At 40.6% G+C, this 16,418-nt stretch overlaps 1 protein-coding gene and 1 long non-coding RNA gene across 2 annotated transcripts in view; one reads left to right on the forward strand and one right to left on the reverse strand.

The window, feature by feature from the left end:
- The first annotated feature begins 353 nt into the window (after positions 1-353).
- The window catches only part of HAPLN1 (hyaluronan and proteoglycan link protein 1), a 61,181-nt gene continuing 45,116 nt past the window's right edge, over positions 354-16,418 (forward strand). The window contains exon 1 of the mRNA XM_001509233.5: positions 354-615. The gene's annotated coding sequence lies outside the window, so the exon portion shown is untranslated. The remainder of the gene's footprint in view (positions 616-16,418) is intronic.
- On the reverse strand, positions 419-8,494 carry LOC114814576. Its single transcript, XR_003762338.2, has 2 exons — positions 8,388-8,494; positions 419-971 (listed from the first exon to the last, which is right to left on the reverse strand). It is a non-coding gene; the product is annotated as an uncharacterized LOC114814576 (long non-coding RNA).

Below are 16,418 nucleotides of genomic sequence, written 5' to 3' on the forward strand. Positions count from 1 at the left end.
CCCTTCTTAACGCGGGTCTAGAAACGTCCTGCCTCTGGACCCGCCACGCATCCCTTCCCAGGACAACGGCTTCTAACTCTCCCTGATTTTCCCTAGGGTGCAAAGTTGGGGGTCTGCGGGCTGGACCGTGGGTCTGTGGTTTCTGCCGCCCCTGCTTTTTTTTTCAATCCGAGGACACATCTCCCGGGGCAGGGAGCCGAGCGGAGCGGCCAGATGTGAAACACTGCTGTTTTCAACAAGTTGTGGGCGCTCCTTCCCCTCCATCCTCCCCGATTCCCCCCAACCGACCCACCGCCCCCCCCCTCCCCTTCCCCCTGGAGTTAGCATGGACTGGACTGACTGCACGTTGGGTTGTAATTAAGGGATCTTGGAGGCGTATTCGCTTATGACGCGTTGCTTTTCTTTTGCCCTCGGTGAGAAAGTGGTTCCTTCTTCCCTGGATCAGGACCTCTGCCACTCCACAAAGAGACATTCTGGACATACCCTCTCTCGCACACACACCCACAGCCACAGACACACTTAAGGTGAGCGAGAAGCGCTCAGCCTCCACTTTACCTCCTGTTTCCAACTTTTGCGGTACTTGAGGGCATCCTAACTTTTGGAGCTCGGGACAAGGTAAACTTTTGGAAGCGATTTCTTTTTTCCTTCCCCCCAGTATTCTTTAATTGGGTTCTCGTGCAGTACTGTCTTTAAGATTTCAAATCACGGGGAATTATTGATCTCTCTTTCAGAAAAAAAAGCGTATTTTGAAGTTCTCAGAGGTATCTAAGTGGGGATTGGGGAGCGTGTGGCTTGATTTCACCGTTAGAATGGGACTCTTAGCAGGGGAGAAGTATTTCCGCCCGCAGGTTCAACCCCAACCGAGAAGTGTAGATTTCATCCAGTTCGCCGCCTGACTCCTGTGAATTTCCAAGATTCACGGTTGGCAAGTGTGACTTCTCCATCTGTATTCCAGTCGGAGTCTGGGGCACCTGGAGAAAGAAAAAAGGCTCAGTGTGGGTTGACTTGAGAAGGAAGGAGACCGCTTTTCCAGGTTTTCCAAACTTTGTTTGCAGAAAAAGTGGTCCCGCAGAAGGTAACCGATTTTAGTTATATGTGATCCTCAAATGATTAACCTCTGAATAATTGTTTTCCTTTTGGCACAGGCTTCTTGCTCCCACTGGGAAATTAAAACACTGACGGGTCTACGATATGAGACTGTTTGTAGATGGATAAATACCTGAAGTGATGTCGTAGACTATGATCAAAGATATTGCTTTTACTAAGTGACTCTCCGAAAAACTCAAAACCGACTTAAAAATAGATAGAACTCTTTCTTAGTTGAATTCACTCATTGTGTGAGGAGCAAATTAGGGTATTACGTTCCAAATAAGTTGTACTTTGCTTTATCACTGGAAAAACATACAAAGAGGCCAGGATGTGGAGGAATTTTTAGGGTGGAAAGTGTGCGTGTTCATGTTCCAGTGTGATGTCATAAAATCAAACAGACCGGTTTCTTGGAGGCTAACGGTTCTTGAGAAATAAAGCCTGTGACTGAGTTTTAAAAGTGTAATGCAGAATTCCCTTAGCCCAGTTGAAGATCCTGGAAATCACTTCTCATTTGATCATTTGTAGGTAAAGTGCTCAATTTACATTATCAAGCATGCTTCAAATACAAAAATAAAGAACTTTGAAGATGAGCCTATTGAATTGCTGCAGCTAGAGTAGATGTGACTATAACCTCTCTTTGAATGACCCCTTGAAAAATGTATAATCCATAAGGCCAGATATTTATTTGGGGCTAAATCCTTTAATACTTTTCTTACTAACTTCCTGGTCAAAGAATTCACTGCTACAACCTTCTAATCATGTGTGTGTGTGTGTGTGTGTGTGTGTGTGTGTGTGCTGGGGGGTGGGGGGCTGGGTAGTTGACACTGCTGCCAATGAAATTAGAAACAAAACATTAAAAATGTTTCTCAAAGGAATGCTAAGTCTCTGCGGTACAGCTCTGTTTTAAAAATGTCAGGTTTTCCTCATTTTAGTATTATTTTTGAATAAAGAATGGGTTGAGAAATGTTTGCCTTAATTGTTACCAAATTGACGGTTGTTTAAGAATGAAAAAAGCTTGAGTGCAGGCCCGCTTTCTTAAGGTAATAACCGAAACAAAGATCCTCAAAAGGAGTAATCAAGAAGTCACTGATCTGTAATGAAAATGTGCCCTAAATTAAAGGCTGTCCTTCCTAATAAAAGCTTCAAATATCTGAGAATTTTCTAATGAGAAACAAGGATGAAGGAACACCATGTTCTTATGAAGTGAACCATTTATTTGCTGCGAGGCCCTGTCTTTCAGAGAAATGACTGACAGTATAATTCAGAAGTTATACTGCAGGGCAAAGAATCATTTCATTATATCCCCAGTGGTTTAGTTTTCCTTCCCGTCCCTTGGGAGCTGGTAACACATCCAGAATTTGTATAAATACATACTGGAGTATATAGTAGCATACTATATGGAGTGATGGCTTGGAAACTGTAGTGCAGTCTTTTAGCCCACTGGGTGTGGTGGGTTTGGGACTTCCTGACAAACTGTGAAGGCTTTAGATCCTCCTGGAGAGTGGCGACTAGTTTTCATCATCCAGTTTATACTGCTTTCCTTCCACAGCCTGTCTCCTAAAGCAGAGGGTCTTGCCATTTTGATCTGATGGAATTGGAATCTGCCAGTGGCAGATCCTAGAAAATTCGACAGATAATGTTCCTTCTTACAATCGCGACCCATTAATCACCAGACATTTTGGCAAACTTAATACCTAGTCTTAGAAAAATAGATGATTGGGTAATTTAGAGGTGACAAAAAAATCTTCTTTGGGATATAGCATTCCAAATGTTTCAGTAGGAGTTCAATCGATAGCATTTAAGGAGGATTAGAGGAAACAGCTGATTAAACAAACATTAGGTAGATGCGATGGGATAAATTAATAATGTGGCTCTTTATACTATGAATGGGGGGTTTTGTCAAGTTTAGATGAGTTAAACATAGTCACCGTCTGCCACCTTGTGGATATTTCAAGTACATTTTTCACTCCCTTCCAAAGAACGTTGCAAATCCAGGGACTATAATTATTTATAATAATAATAATAATGTTGGTATTTGCTTAAGCGCTTACTATGCGCAGAGGACTGTTCTAAGCGCTGGGTAGATACAAAGTCATCAGGTTGTCCCACCTGTGGTTCACAGTCTTCATCCGCCTTTTACAGACGAGGGAACTGAGGCACAGAGAAGTGAAGTGACTTGCCCACAGTCCCGCAGCTGACAAGTGGCGGAGTCGGCATTCGAACCCATGACCTCTGACTCCCAAGCCCGGGCTCTTTCCACTGAGCCACGCTGCTTCTCTATTTATCTGGTTTTAGCACGAAAAGCGTTCCCTAAATGTTTTATGAGCACCAGTTAGATTCCAATTAAAATCACTTCAGCTTTAATGGAAGGCATCTTTGTCACTAATGGACTTGTTTTCAGGAAGATCCCGAATCCTACCGTTAAAAAGCCACCCTCCCACCCAATTCAAAAGTTTATTTTTACTTAACAATGTATGACGTGATTGAAGGAGGGAGGGATTTGGATGTCATGAATCACTTCTTAAAAGTAAATAAAAGTAAGTAAATATTCAAAAAGTAAATAAATAGTAAGTAAATATTCAAAAAGTAAAAAGTAAGTAAATATTCTGCAAAATTGAGCACGGATCTGGGCAATTTGTAGGCTAATCAGTCCTGTAGACTGTAAGCTCCTTATGGGTAGGGAATGTGTCTGCTTATGGTTATATTGTATTGATTCATTTATTCATTCAATCGTATTTGTTGAGCACTTACTGTGTGCAGATCACTACTCCTCCAAGTGCTCAGTATAGCGCTCTGGTCACAGTAAGCGCTCAATAAATGCGACTGAATGAATGGTATTTGTTAAGCACTTACTGTGCGTCAAACAGTTTCTTAGGGAGAGTTGAGCAGATAGCGTTTCAAAAGTTATTAGTGATTCTTATCAGTTTCCATCATTAGTTGTAGAGATGTGTCGGAGATAGCAAAACATTGTCTTCAGAGTCTGAAGTGTAAATTTAAAAAGTAAGGTTAGGGGGTGTGCTGAACAACCCTTAATTCATCCCCCTTACTTATAGAGTTTCCAACTAGAGTTCATGTTTCCTTCCAATTAGCGGTACGGATCGGAAAATTCCGGACATGATTGATTGTAGGGGAAACAACCATTTAAATAGAGAGATTATGATGCAATAAAAGTAATCTATCTGAAAGTTGCAGGGGATGTTTTCAAAATTTTTCTCAGGAGATATATGAATGATTACTCTGAAAGACTCTTATCATGATAGGAGTTATTGGCTATATTCATACTAAAGCAAGAGGGAAATATTGCCTCGCATTAATTAAGAAAATTCTAAAATTTAAATCAGGCAAGGTAAGGTGTCTCGGTTGTAAAGAAATGATTAATTTTTTTCCAAAGACTCCAAAGATTAATCGGGGAATGTAGTTTTCATCCTGCTAACTAAAATTGAATTTATATAGGGGAGCAAACTTTAGGCACGCAGGGCTCCCCTATTGTGTGTGGGTTTTTTTCATTTATGCCACACAGATAACTGCCCCATTAAGACAAGGATCTCTCCTTGTAAACAATTTAGAAGACTATGCCCTTCCCACATCAGTCGTTTGAGCCATGCCTGCAAGCTTGCATGCACAGATAAGATCATAGCACCATCTTCAAAACTGAAGGACAGCTACACACTCTCTCTCCCCCTCATCCTATATCAAGAACTATGCTAAACATTGGGTAGATGAAAGAAAAATCAGAAAGCAATGTTGTTAGAAAATTGATCCAAGATGAGAGAAGTATGCTGAAAACAAGTGGAATACGAGTAAACGATTGAGAGTTTGAAATAATTAATTCACTGGATATCAACTCTGTCCTTTCTTACCTAAAGACAACCATCATTGCACAAGACTTATCATGGCACTTAGATCTTTAAAAGGATTCTCTAATCTACTGTTACCTAATGATGTGAATACATCTAGAATTCTACTTATTTATATTGCTATTGATGCCTGTTAACTTGTTTTGATGTCCGTCTCCCCCTTCTAAACTGTGAGCCCACTGTTGGGTAGGCATTGCCTCTATCTATTGCTGAATTGTACTCTCCAATTGCTTAGTACAGTGCTCTGCACACAGTAAGCGCTCAATAAATACGAATGAATGAATGAATACAGTCTCTCCTCTCTTACAATGTGAATCTCAGGTCCTGAACTACTGTCAAGTTTCCAACAGGCTTTTTGGCATATGTGTATGTTCATTTGACACAAGGTTATGGGGGTAAATAATAATGCTGGTATTTGTTAAGCGCTTACTATGTGCAGAGCACTGTTCTAAGCGCTGGGGTAAATATAGGGTAATCAGATTGTCCCACGTGAGGCTCGCAGTCAAAATCCCCATTTTGCAGATGAGGTAACTGAGGCACTGAGAAGTGAAGTGATTTGCCCACAGTCACCCAGCTGACAAGTGGCAGAGCCGGGATTGGAATCCATGACCTCTGACTTCCAAACCTGGGCTCTTTCCACTGAGCCACGCTGCTTCCCAGGCCAGACTCTTCACCGTAAGGTGGTTTTTGCCAGAAGAGGGGAAAGAGAAGCCCACTGGTGATTTAGCTGGGGGAGGATGAGATCATCAGCCACCTACTCCAGAGAACGGTCCATGGAAGCAATTTATTCTATTGACACAGACACCACCCCTACCCTACCCACCTGGCATTCACTACATTCTATTAATTCCAGGAAAACTCGACAAGAGACGGTGCATAGGATAATGACCCCTTCACCACTTTGGTAAACAAAAGTTCAGGGTTTTTTCACGTTGACTAGGAGATCACAAAAGGGGAGATCTGATTCCGTGACTTAAAGCCGATGGAAAGGAGTTTCTGAATGGGCAACCCCTGGAGGGTATTCAGGGTTGAGGAGACACGGACATAACAATTCTGTAGAAAAATGATTCGGGCTGGAGAAGGTGGAGTTTGGATGCAGGGAGGTCAGTGAGGAGGCCGAAGCAAGAGGCAAGTGCTTGGATAAGCATGGTAACAGTTTTCATGGAGAACAAAGGGCAGATTCTAGAGATCAATCATCAGTATGTTGTTCAGACACAGGAGGATTTCGTGATGGACTAAATGTGTGGGTTGAAGGAGAAATATAATTCAAAGATAATGCCAAAGTTCCAAGCTTGTGTGATCGGGAGGGTGGTGATGTTCTAAACAGTGATAGGAAAGTAGGGGAGAGGAGAGGGTTTGAATGGGAAAATGAGGACTTCACTTTTGGTTACGGTGAGGTTGAGGTGATGGGTGAAGGCAGGAAGGACTCCAAGATTGCAGAGAAGGCCAAAAGTCAGGATTGGAGATGTAAATTTGAGAGTCATCAACTTAGGGATGGCAGTAGAATCCATGGGAGTGAATGAGCTCCTCAAGGGGGTGGGTGTAAATGGCCAGGGCCCTAGATGTAAATAGAAAGGGCCCTAGATCTGAGTCTTGAGGGACTCCCCTAGTTAAAGGGTGGGAGGCAGAGGAGGAACCAGTGAAGGAGTCCCAGAGGGAGTTGTCAGAGAGGTAGGAGAAGAGCCTCGAGAGGATATTTTGATAGTGTTTCCAGGTTTGAGGTTTGATGGTGTTTCAGGAGAAAGGAATGGTTCACAATATCAAAGCTACTTACAAGTCAAGGAGAATTAGGATGGAATAGAATCCATTAGATTTGGCAAGGAAGAGGCTATTTGTGACTTTGAGAGGGTAATTTCAGTGGGAGGACGGGGGCAGAAGTCTGATGGCAGGGCAGTTGAGGAGGGAATTGGAGGAGGGAAAGTGAAGTAAACAACTCATTCAAAGATTTTGCATAAGAATGGGAGGAGGGAGATGGGGTGACAACTACGGGTGCTATGAGACTGAGGGAGGGTTTTTTAGAATAAGAGTTATGAGGGCTTGTTTGAAAGCAGAGAGGAAGGAGTCATTGGAGAGACAGTGGTTAAAGATGGTGGTCAGGGAAGGGAAAAGGTTGGGCGTACGTATTTTAGTAAGCTGGGTAGGGAAGGGGTCAGAGGCATCAGTGGATGTGGTAGATTTCAAAAGATGGTGAGAAATCTCTTGAAACAGCTGCAAAGGATGAGAGAATGCATGAGAGAATAGAGGTAAGGCTGAGGAGGTGAAGGGAAAACCTGAGGAAGATCATACCAGATGGTGTCAATTTGGTCACTGAAGGAGCTGACAAGGTTAACAGAACTATGGAAATTCAGAAAATGAAGGAATCCAAGAAATTCAAAAGGGCAAAAATGTCTTTATATATACTTAGTGCAGTAAAAACTAGCAGTGGTACATAAGTCCGCCATATGTGTTATGCATTGTCAGTAGATTGCTCACTAATTCTAGTGTACTCTCCCAAGTGCTCAGTACAGTGCTCTGCATACAGTAGCTGCTCAGTACATACTACGGATTGACCGACAGTGTCCTTTGCCAACAAAAATCTGTTTCTATTTAATGCGTATTGTCCAATGTTCCTTGCCTTCCCAAGTCTTTCTCTCAGTTAACCATGACTTGATTTTCTGCTGAAACATAAGAAGGCATGGCAGTATTGGACAAGACGTTTGTTACAAACTTGAGTTAGCAGCATTTCCACTGTGTCAAGAAGGGGCATCCACAAAAAGAGCTCATTGTCTAGCTCCTATAGAGTAAGGACACCTATAAGTCCTCTGGGACAACAGTACAGAGGCCCTAATGCAATAACGAGCCCGTACTGAAAATACCCCCCTGGCCAGTCCTCATCAACCTGAATAATGCCACTGTACTTGAGGATAGAGTAAGGGAACTGAAAAAGGTGTCAAAATTCTCTTCTGCTCACCAAAAAAATCTTCTAATTCAGCAGGCTATTTAGTGTTATCAAAGGTTTTCCCGAGAACCATCATCTGAGAACTACCGACCGTTAATGACTGTGTTGTTGAGGCACGTGCAGACACATGGAGATATGCAGGTGGTTATCAATCATTTGCAGAGTCATCATAAACCTGAAGAAAATGAGTGTAATGTCCCATCCCAGGAAATGCTAAGCACAGCCAGAGATTTTAATCAGGAACACAGTCCTCTAGGCTGTGATCCCTTATGGGCAGGGAACTTGTCTACCAAATCTGTTCAAATGTACTCTCCCAAGAAGTTAGTACAGTGAACTGCGCAAAATAAGTGCTCAATAAATACAATTGAGGACTTAACATTGTCACTAAATTCTGCTACCTAAGTAGCTGGTCATTCAACTGCACAGAGAGAAACTCAAGCTGCCAAGCATTGCCATGTGGAGATTGACAGGTAGAATTTGGTGACCGTGAGGTATCAACCTACTTAGCAAATTGAAGATCGTGAAAGTTGCAGTGGTGTCCAATCTTTTAAATGACTGTGAGGTAGGCATATCCAGCTTCTTCAGCAATTTCCAGAACATCACCTACAAATCAGACTCAACATTAAATGACAGGAGAGAATGAAGAGCAGTGAGGTTTGGAAGACATGAGCTAGTCAGCATTGAGTCTGCCAAAGACCCAAACCAAATGTGCAGTAAATAAGAATAATTTATGTTATCACTTAAATGGAACTTAGAGGGAAGAGAAAAAGAGAGAGAAAAGGGGAGAGAAAAAGAAAAGAGGATGAGGAAGAAGAAGGGGAGGAAAGAAAAAGAAAAGAGGAGGAGGAGGAAAAAGGGGAGGAAAGAAAAAGGGTGAAAGGAGAGAGAAAGAGTAAGAACAAATGTATTCCTGGTCCTTTTCATTTGGGAAGTGGGGACAAGCACGTGGAGTGATTCTCTGCTCCAGACAGATTTTTGTCCTTTTTGGACATGAAAATTGCACCCAGCTAGTGCTTTCCTTCACAAAAAACTAAGCATCTCCGGCCATTTATTTGTAAAACATGCATTGAGTACTTGAGAGGAAATGTGCTATTTAAAGCTGGGATAATTTTATTTATCCTGATTCCTTCCTGGAAGCCCCTTAGGGCCTCAGCACCCCAACTCCAGGAACTGTGTGGAGAAACGCATACTAGTAATGTTCCCCTGCCATGGTTCTGTGCTCCATCTCCTCCTTTACCCCTTCCTGGCTACACTCCTTGCTCCTTGGGGTAATGCTTGAGCAAATCTAGTATTTGAAGGTGATGAAGGAAGAGACATGCTCATGGCGAAAATCCAGTTTCTTCCTTACAGGAAATCAATCAGCTATTCGTATTTATCGAATGCTTAGCGTGTGCAGAACAATGTACTAAGAGCCTGGGAGAGTTCACATGCAACAGAAAGTACAGACATGGTCCCCGTGTCTCTGAGGAGTTTATAATCTAATGGAGAAGACAAATGAATGGAAACCATCCAATATCCAACAAATAAAACATTTGAGCTTAATACTGTGCACACAGTAAGGCGGCCAGTAAATGTTGGTGCTGCTCAAAGTGGAAAAAATGAAATCCTTAGTATAGGGTGAAACTGGGCCTTTTTTTTTAAATGGCATTTTTTTCGAGTGTTTACTATGTGCCCGGCACTGTACTGAGCACTGGGGTAGATACAAGCTAATCAAGTTGGACACAGTTCCTGTCCCATATCGGACTCACAGTCTTAATCCCCATTTTACAGATGAGGTAACTGAGGCCCAGAGAAGTTAAGTGACTTGCTCAAGGTCACACAGCAGATGAGTGGAAGAGCCGGAATTAGAACCCAGGTCCTTCTGACTCCCAGGCCAGTGTGCTACCCACTAGGCGACACTGCTGCTTCTGATTCGAAGTCCTTGGTCCAAATGTTCTCCTCGTAGTTTTGCCAAGCTACCAAGTTAGCAGTAGTGGTGCCTGCCGCCCCTGAGAGCAAAATCACCTTCTCTCCTTCCCACAAACATGTGATTTGTCTCCATATATTTCTCTCCCTCGCTCTACCTTCTGTGAAAGGTCTTTACAGTAAATTGACAGTAGAGAAGCACTGTGGCTTCCTGCAAAGAGTTTAGGCCTGGGAGTCAGAGGAGCTGGGTTCTAATCCCAACTCCACCACTTGCCCGCTGTGACATCTTGGGCAACTCACTTAACATCTCTATGCCTCAGTTCTTACAGCGGCAAAAAGGGCATCTAATACCCATTCTCTCTCCTACCTAGACTGTGAGCCCTACATGAAACCTGATTATCTGTACCCCAGCACTTAGTACAGTACTTGGCACATAATAAGCACTTATCAAATATCATTGTTATTGTTATCAGACCTGATTTTGTTTTCAATTGTATGATTAAAATACATTAAAATGGGATTCTGGAGTAGTATTGGTGAAAGAATAATGAGACTTTCATAAGGGAAATATTGGAAGGGGGAATTTAGGTAGAGAATTCAACATACTTTGCTTCAATTCTAATTACCGAAGGTTCTCTCTCCTACCTAGACTGTGAGCCCTGTGTGAAACCTGATTATCTCTACCCCAGCACTTAGTACAGTGCTTGGCACATAATAAGCACTTATCAAATATCATTGTTATTATCAGACTTGATTTTGTTTTCAGTTGTATGATTAAAATAGGTTAAAATGGGATTCTGGAGTAGTATTGGTGAAAGAATAATGAGACCTTCATAAGGGAAATATTGGGAGGGTGAATTTAGGTACAGAATTCAACATACTTTGCTTCAATTCTAATTACTGCAGGTTATCTCTCCTACCTAGATTGTGAGTCCTATGTGAAACCTGATCATCTGTACCCCAGCACTTAGTACAGTGCTTGGCACATAATAAGCACTTACCAAATATCATCGTTATTATTATCATATCTGATTTTGTTTTCAATTGTATGATTAAAATATGTTAAAATGGGATTCTGGAGTAGTATTGGTGAAAGAATAACGAGACCTTCATAAGGGAAATATTGGGAGGGTGAATTTGGGTAGAGAATTCAACATCCTTACTTTGCTTCAATTCTAATTACTGCAGGTTCTGCTTCAAGGAATAAATAGATTTTTTTCCATTTTAATAGAGTCTCACTACTCTGCTGCCACCTTCTGACAATTAGGTTTATTGTTGATTTAGCTAATTGGGAATTTTGATCTCAAGGATATTTCTCTCCCATATTATGACAAATGAATAGGTATTTTAAGATGAACCTTATTAATAAAACGGCTAATAATCCTAAGTGTAGAAATCAAATATGTTCCAAGATGGAATCCATATTTTCATGTAACATTTTCAAACACAGTCCAAAGTATAACCCCAATTTTGGGTTTTTGTTTTTTTTTAAGTCTCCAGTAAGTTCTCTCCAGCTGGAACTTCCTTTGCCTAAATTCTTCCTTCAATGGTCCAGAGGATTCAACCCTCCCCTCTGGGGCAGTCATAAATTGCACCACACCTTCCCTCCATTTACCTCCTCTATTCTCAGATCAGATCAGCTCCCTGGTGATAGACAGATCCAGAGGCTCAGCCACTTGCAAAACCAGTCTAAACATATCCCCGGGGAGTGGTAAGAAAGAGTTGAGAACCTTACCCCCCATCAGAATTGCTGGAAGCATTTCCACAGTTAGAAGGTACAGAAGGTCCCGAGTAGATCAAAAGTAAATTTTGACTTCAGCTTGCAGATCTCTGATGGACCAGACAATCAGTGGTATTTATTAATAATAATGATGGTATTTGTTAAGCGCTTACTAGGTGCCAAGCACTGTTCTAAGCACTGGGGTAGATACAAGGTGATCAGATTGTCCCATGTGGGGCTCACAGTCTTAATCCCCATTTTACATTTTTAAAAAATACCATTAAAAAAACTTTTAGAAGCAACACACTTCATATCACTATTAGCAGCTGGGTTTCCCTGCTCCAATAGGGCTGCTGAAATGGTGTCCCAAAACACCTTGCAGGTTTCTTTATAATCCAATAATACTTAAATATTAATTGTCAATTACATAATTGACAATTTAGCATTCAGTTAATCTCAGCAACAATTTTTAAATCGTAAGACTTTCCACATTATTACCAAAAGGTCCTGGACAAAGTCAAACGAACATGCCAGCATTGAATGTTCTTTAACAAAAAATATCAACTATCACAAGAGGTCATAGGAAAATTAAATATGCCTTAGGGAATTTCAGAATTCAAAATTAATTTAGACAAAATAAAAAATGTCTTGGGAGTTATGATAGATTCTGTAGACCAAATTAACCCTACTTTCTACCTCATTTCTAGATAAAAGCAGGAAAGAGTTTAAACTTGTGTCTTGATGTTGTGGCAGTTGAAAATAAACAATGAGTATCATATATTCTTTCAGAACAGGCTGAAGACAATTTGATCCCTAGGCAATTGGAAAAGAAGCATAAAACTGGAAAGAGAAGAGGGAGAGAACTTTGCCTATTGGAAAGAACCCAGGACTGGGAGTCAATAGTCTCATATTCTAGTCCCAGCTCTGCCACTGGCCTGCTTTGTGACCTTGAGCAAGTCATTTAACCTCTCTGTGCCCCACTTTCCTCTTCTGTAAAATAGGGATCGGATATCTACTCTTCCTACCTCTTAGACTGGGGGTCCCGGGTGAGTCGTGAGTTTGTCTGATCTGATTACCTTGTATAATAATAATGTTGGTATTTGTTAAGTGCTTACTATGTGCAGAGCACTGTTCTAAGTGCTGGGGTAGATACAGGGTAATCAGGTTGTCCCACATGAGGCTCACAGTTAATCCCCATTTTACAGATGAGGGAACTGAGGCACAGAGAAGTTAAGTGACTTGCCCACAGTCATACAGTTGACAAGTGGCGGAGCCGGGATTCCAACCCATGACCTCTGACTCCCAAGCCTGTACTCTTATCTATCCCAGCACTTAGCACAAAACATGGCATAAAATAAATGCTTAACTAATTCCCTAATTATTAGACTTCCCTAGCCAAAATCAACCCTAAGAAATTGTCTACTTGGCTGTACGGTGAATGGGTCTACTGACTCTTTTAGATTGTACTCCGGTGCTTACAGAAGTGCTCGGCACATAGCATTCACTTTAAAAATACCATAATTATTATTATTAGTCTTCCAAGTGCTTAGCTCAATATTCTGCACACCATAAATGCTCAATAAATACCATTGGAAGGATTGATGGTAGAGCCACATAGAGACATTTGGTGAAGAGATTTGTGCGATCTCTGGAGCAAAGTGAGGTGAGGAAGAAAAAAACAGGAACAGAAGAGAAAGAGGGAGCTTAACTAAGCCAGAGAGATGTGCGTACACACTCTCGCATTCACTCCCACACACCAACATATGCACACAACCCTTCTTTTGTGGTTTGGCAGTTTGAGAAGTACAATGCCCCCATTCCCTTGGGACCATCGCTGCATCTTTAAATGCTTCTTCCCTCTGTAAAGGCTACTGTGCTCAAGATACCTTGTATCCGAAGGGAGAAAAGGAAAATCTGATTGACACTAGTAAAAAAATATTCCATTTTGAATCAAATACTATTTCAATCCATTCATTTTGTAATTTTGAAAAAGTAATATTCAGGTGGCAGGGTTTTTTTAAAAAAAATATGTGGTCCATTATTATTGGGTGGTAAATGAATACATTTTCAATAGTAGTATCGTCTACACCTGTAGCCAGCTTCACAGCATTCATGTTTCTGTCTGTAATTTATTTATATTAGCATCCTTCTCCCCTTGTAGACTGTATGCTCACTGTGGGCAAGAAATATGTTTACCAAGTCTGTTGTATTGTACTCTCCCAAGCACTTAGTACAGTCTTATGCACACAGTAAACATTCAATAAATACCACTGATTGATTGATTGGCTCTTTCCTGAATCATGTCTTCTTTTGTCTAGAGATGGAGAGATTTGTCTTTTTTCAGATGCTCAGGTAACTCCCCACATATCACTGTTTTTCATTTAATATTGTTATTCCCCATCTTCGAAGTAAATATAATTGTGTACCTGCTTACAAGATCTGAGAGATGAAATGGGTAAAACATTCTGCTAATGTTAGGGCGCTCGTGAGAATTAATGTATGTACCTTTCTCTTCCCCCTCAGTAAAATCTTTGCATTCCTCCCAGCCATTGCTGGCCCTGGGCTCAAGAGTTCTATACTAGAACACTGGTTTTCCTTGTTTATTAATAATAATAATGACATTTGTTAAGCGCTTACTATGTGCTAGGCACTGGACTAAGCGCTGGGGTGGTCACAAGCAAATGGGGTTGGCCACAGTCCCTGTCCCACATGGGGCTCACAGTCTCAATCTCCATTTTACAGATGAGGTAAATGAGGCAAGAGGAAGGGAAGTGACATGTCCAAGGTCACACAGCAGACCAGTGGATGGAGAATCCGGGATTAGAACCCAAGACCTACCATTCCTAGCAAGATTCTTTGCAACGGGTCAGTCAGTGAACCCTGAGTCCATTTGTACTCTAGGTGCTGAGTGATTTAAAAGAGGAATATGTGTACTCCTCTAGACTTTAAGCTCGCCATGGTCAGGGAAAGTGTCTAAAGCTCTTATATTGTACTCTCCCAAGTGTTTAGTACAGTGCTCTCCAAACAGTAAGTGCTCACTAAATAGGATTGATTGATCCTTGTGTCTGGAGTATTTTTAAAAAGGGACTTAAAATATCAGATTTTTAGTACAGTGTCTTGAATTACTGTAAAGATTCTCTGCTGTCTAGTGGTTAGGCTGGCTGCTATTTTTCAAGATGCTGTGGTACAGGGATAATGAAATCATCTCATTTGAGCATTCTGAATTAAGTCCCAAGGCTGTTGAAGTACGTAAGAATAATTTCTTTTCAAGGAAATCCAAATAAACACTAGTTGAGTGATTACTAATGTATAAAGAACGATTCAACTGATTCTTAATGACTGGAAAGAGACATTTTTTCTTGTATACTGATGAGGTGACTACAGAATGAGGTCATGTTTTGAAATTGGATATGGGCCAATAATAAATGTGATTCAATATCTAGGAAAATATTTTAAAATTGACAGCCAGGAGAGATTGAGACTGCAACAAGCAAAGAGATTAGACAAGGATAGAATCCGCTGCTAAGAACCATTATTGAAAGTATAGTGCTGTATTGCTGTATTTTCACCTTTATCTTTCTTTATTCAGCTAACTTTCTATCACTCTTAATGCATATGTGTTTCTAATATATACTCACTAATAGCAGACTGGAAATGCATCTTGATTTTCCTCATTTCATAGTCTGTCTAGAAAAGTCTATGTTGCTTTTCCAGAGCCTCATCGTTTGTGGACTAATGGCATTGTGTGGCAATTCAGCAAGACTGGTATTTATTTTACAAAAAATCTTTCATTAACTGACAAAATTGGTTTTGTCTCAGAACTGGGAGAGTACCATAGATTATCTAGTGGAAGTTTATTGCGGTGGCATTTTTAGATTCAACACTAATGTTATTTATTTAAATTCCGGTTGTGAAAATTTGGACTGTTTGGCAACTGAATTGTGTTTTTATACAACTCTAATTCTCAAAACAAGGTTTTATTAACTTATTCTAATATAACTCTTTGAAGATAGTTTAACTACAAAGGTTCATGAGTCACATTGCTGGAGCTATTTTTTCACTTTACAGTGTTCTTTAAAAAGTTCCTATGCAAAAATTTGTGCTACATATTATGTTATGATTTGCATCAAATGAGTGGTATTTGTATAAGTTAAATATTAGCATCGCTTTAAAAACAGAAGTAACCATCCTTCTAAAATAGTAGAAAGACTGATATATCGTTACTATTTTTATTCATCTTTGGGATATGATGGGCTTTGGGAATAATGTGCTTTCCTGTGTGAAACAGCAATAAAATGAACAGATTCATTTTATTTTCCTATTTCCCTAAGTAGCTCTTGTATTCCGGGCTTCATGGATTCTGCCAGACTTTTTCAGAGTGTTCAGTAAAATGAAATCTACCCTGTTTTATCTGTTCCTATAGGTTAGTTATGTTCTTTTCCCCCTTTACAGTAGAGGCATTTCAAACTGCATTTAAATTGTGCTTCCTTTGGGAAGGAGATTTTCCTATTCACCCAATCGTATTTATTGAGCACTTACTGTGTGCAGAGCTCCGTGCTAAACGCTTGGAATGTACGATTTGGCAACAGATAGAGACAATCCCTGCCCAGCAATGGGCTCACAGTATCTCCATAGAGCTACAAGTCTTCCCTGTCAGGACTCAAAAAATGTTGTTTCTTTCATTGTTACCAACAACAAGAACATTTCATTTCACATTTCATGAAAAGCATTTTGTAAGGGGCTAATTTTATTATTTTTGGACACATTGTCTGTGTGCCAGGCATTCTACAGAATTAAGTGACTGGCGAGTAGTTCATGTGAAATTTTGTGTTGAGCATAATGGTTTTTGAGAAAGGAAGCAATATAACTTATTGAAGAGAAAAACTCATATTTTAAGAAACTTTTTATG

The sequence above is a fragment of the Ornithorhynchus anatinus genome, chromosome 1 (assembly GCF_004115215.2).
Source record: "Ornithorhynchus anatinus isolate Pmale09 chromosome 1, mOrnAna1.pri.v4, whole genome shotgun sequence".
In the NCBI taxonomy this organism is placed as follows: Eukaryota; Metazoa; Chordata; class Mammalia; order Monotremata; family Ornithorhynchidae; genus Ornithorhynchus; species Ornithorhynchus anatinus.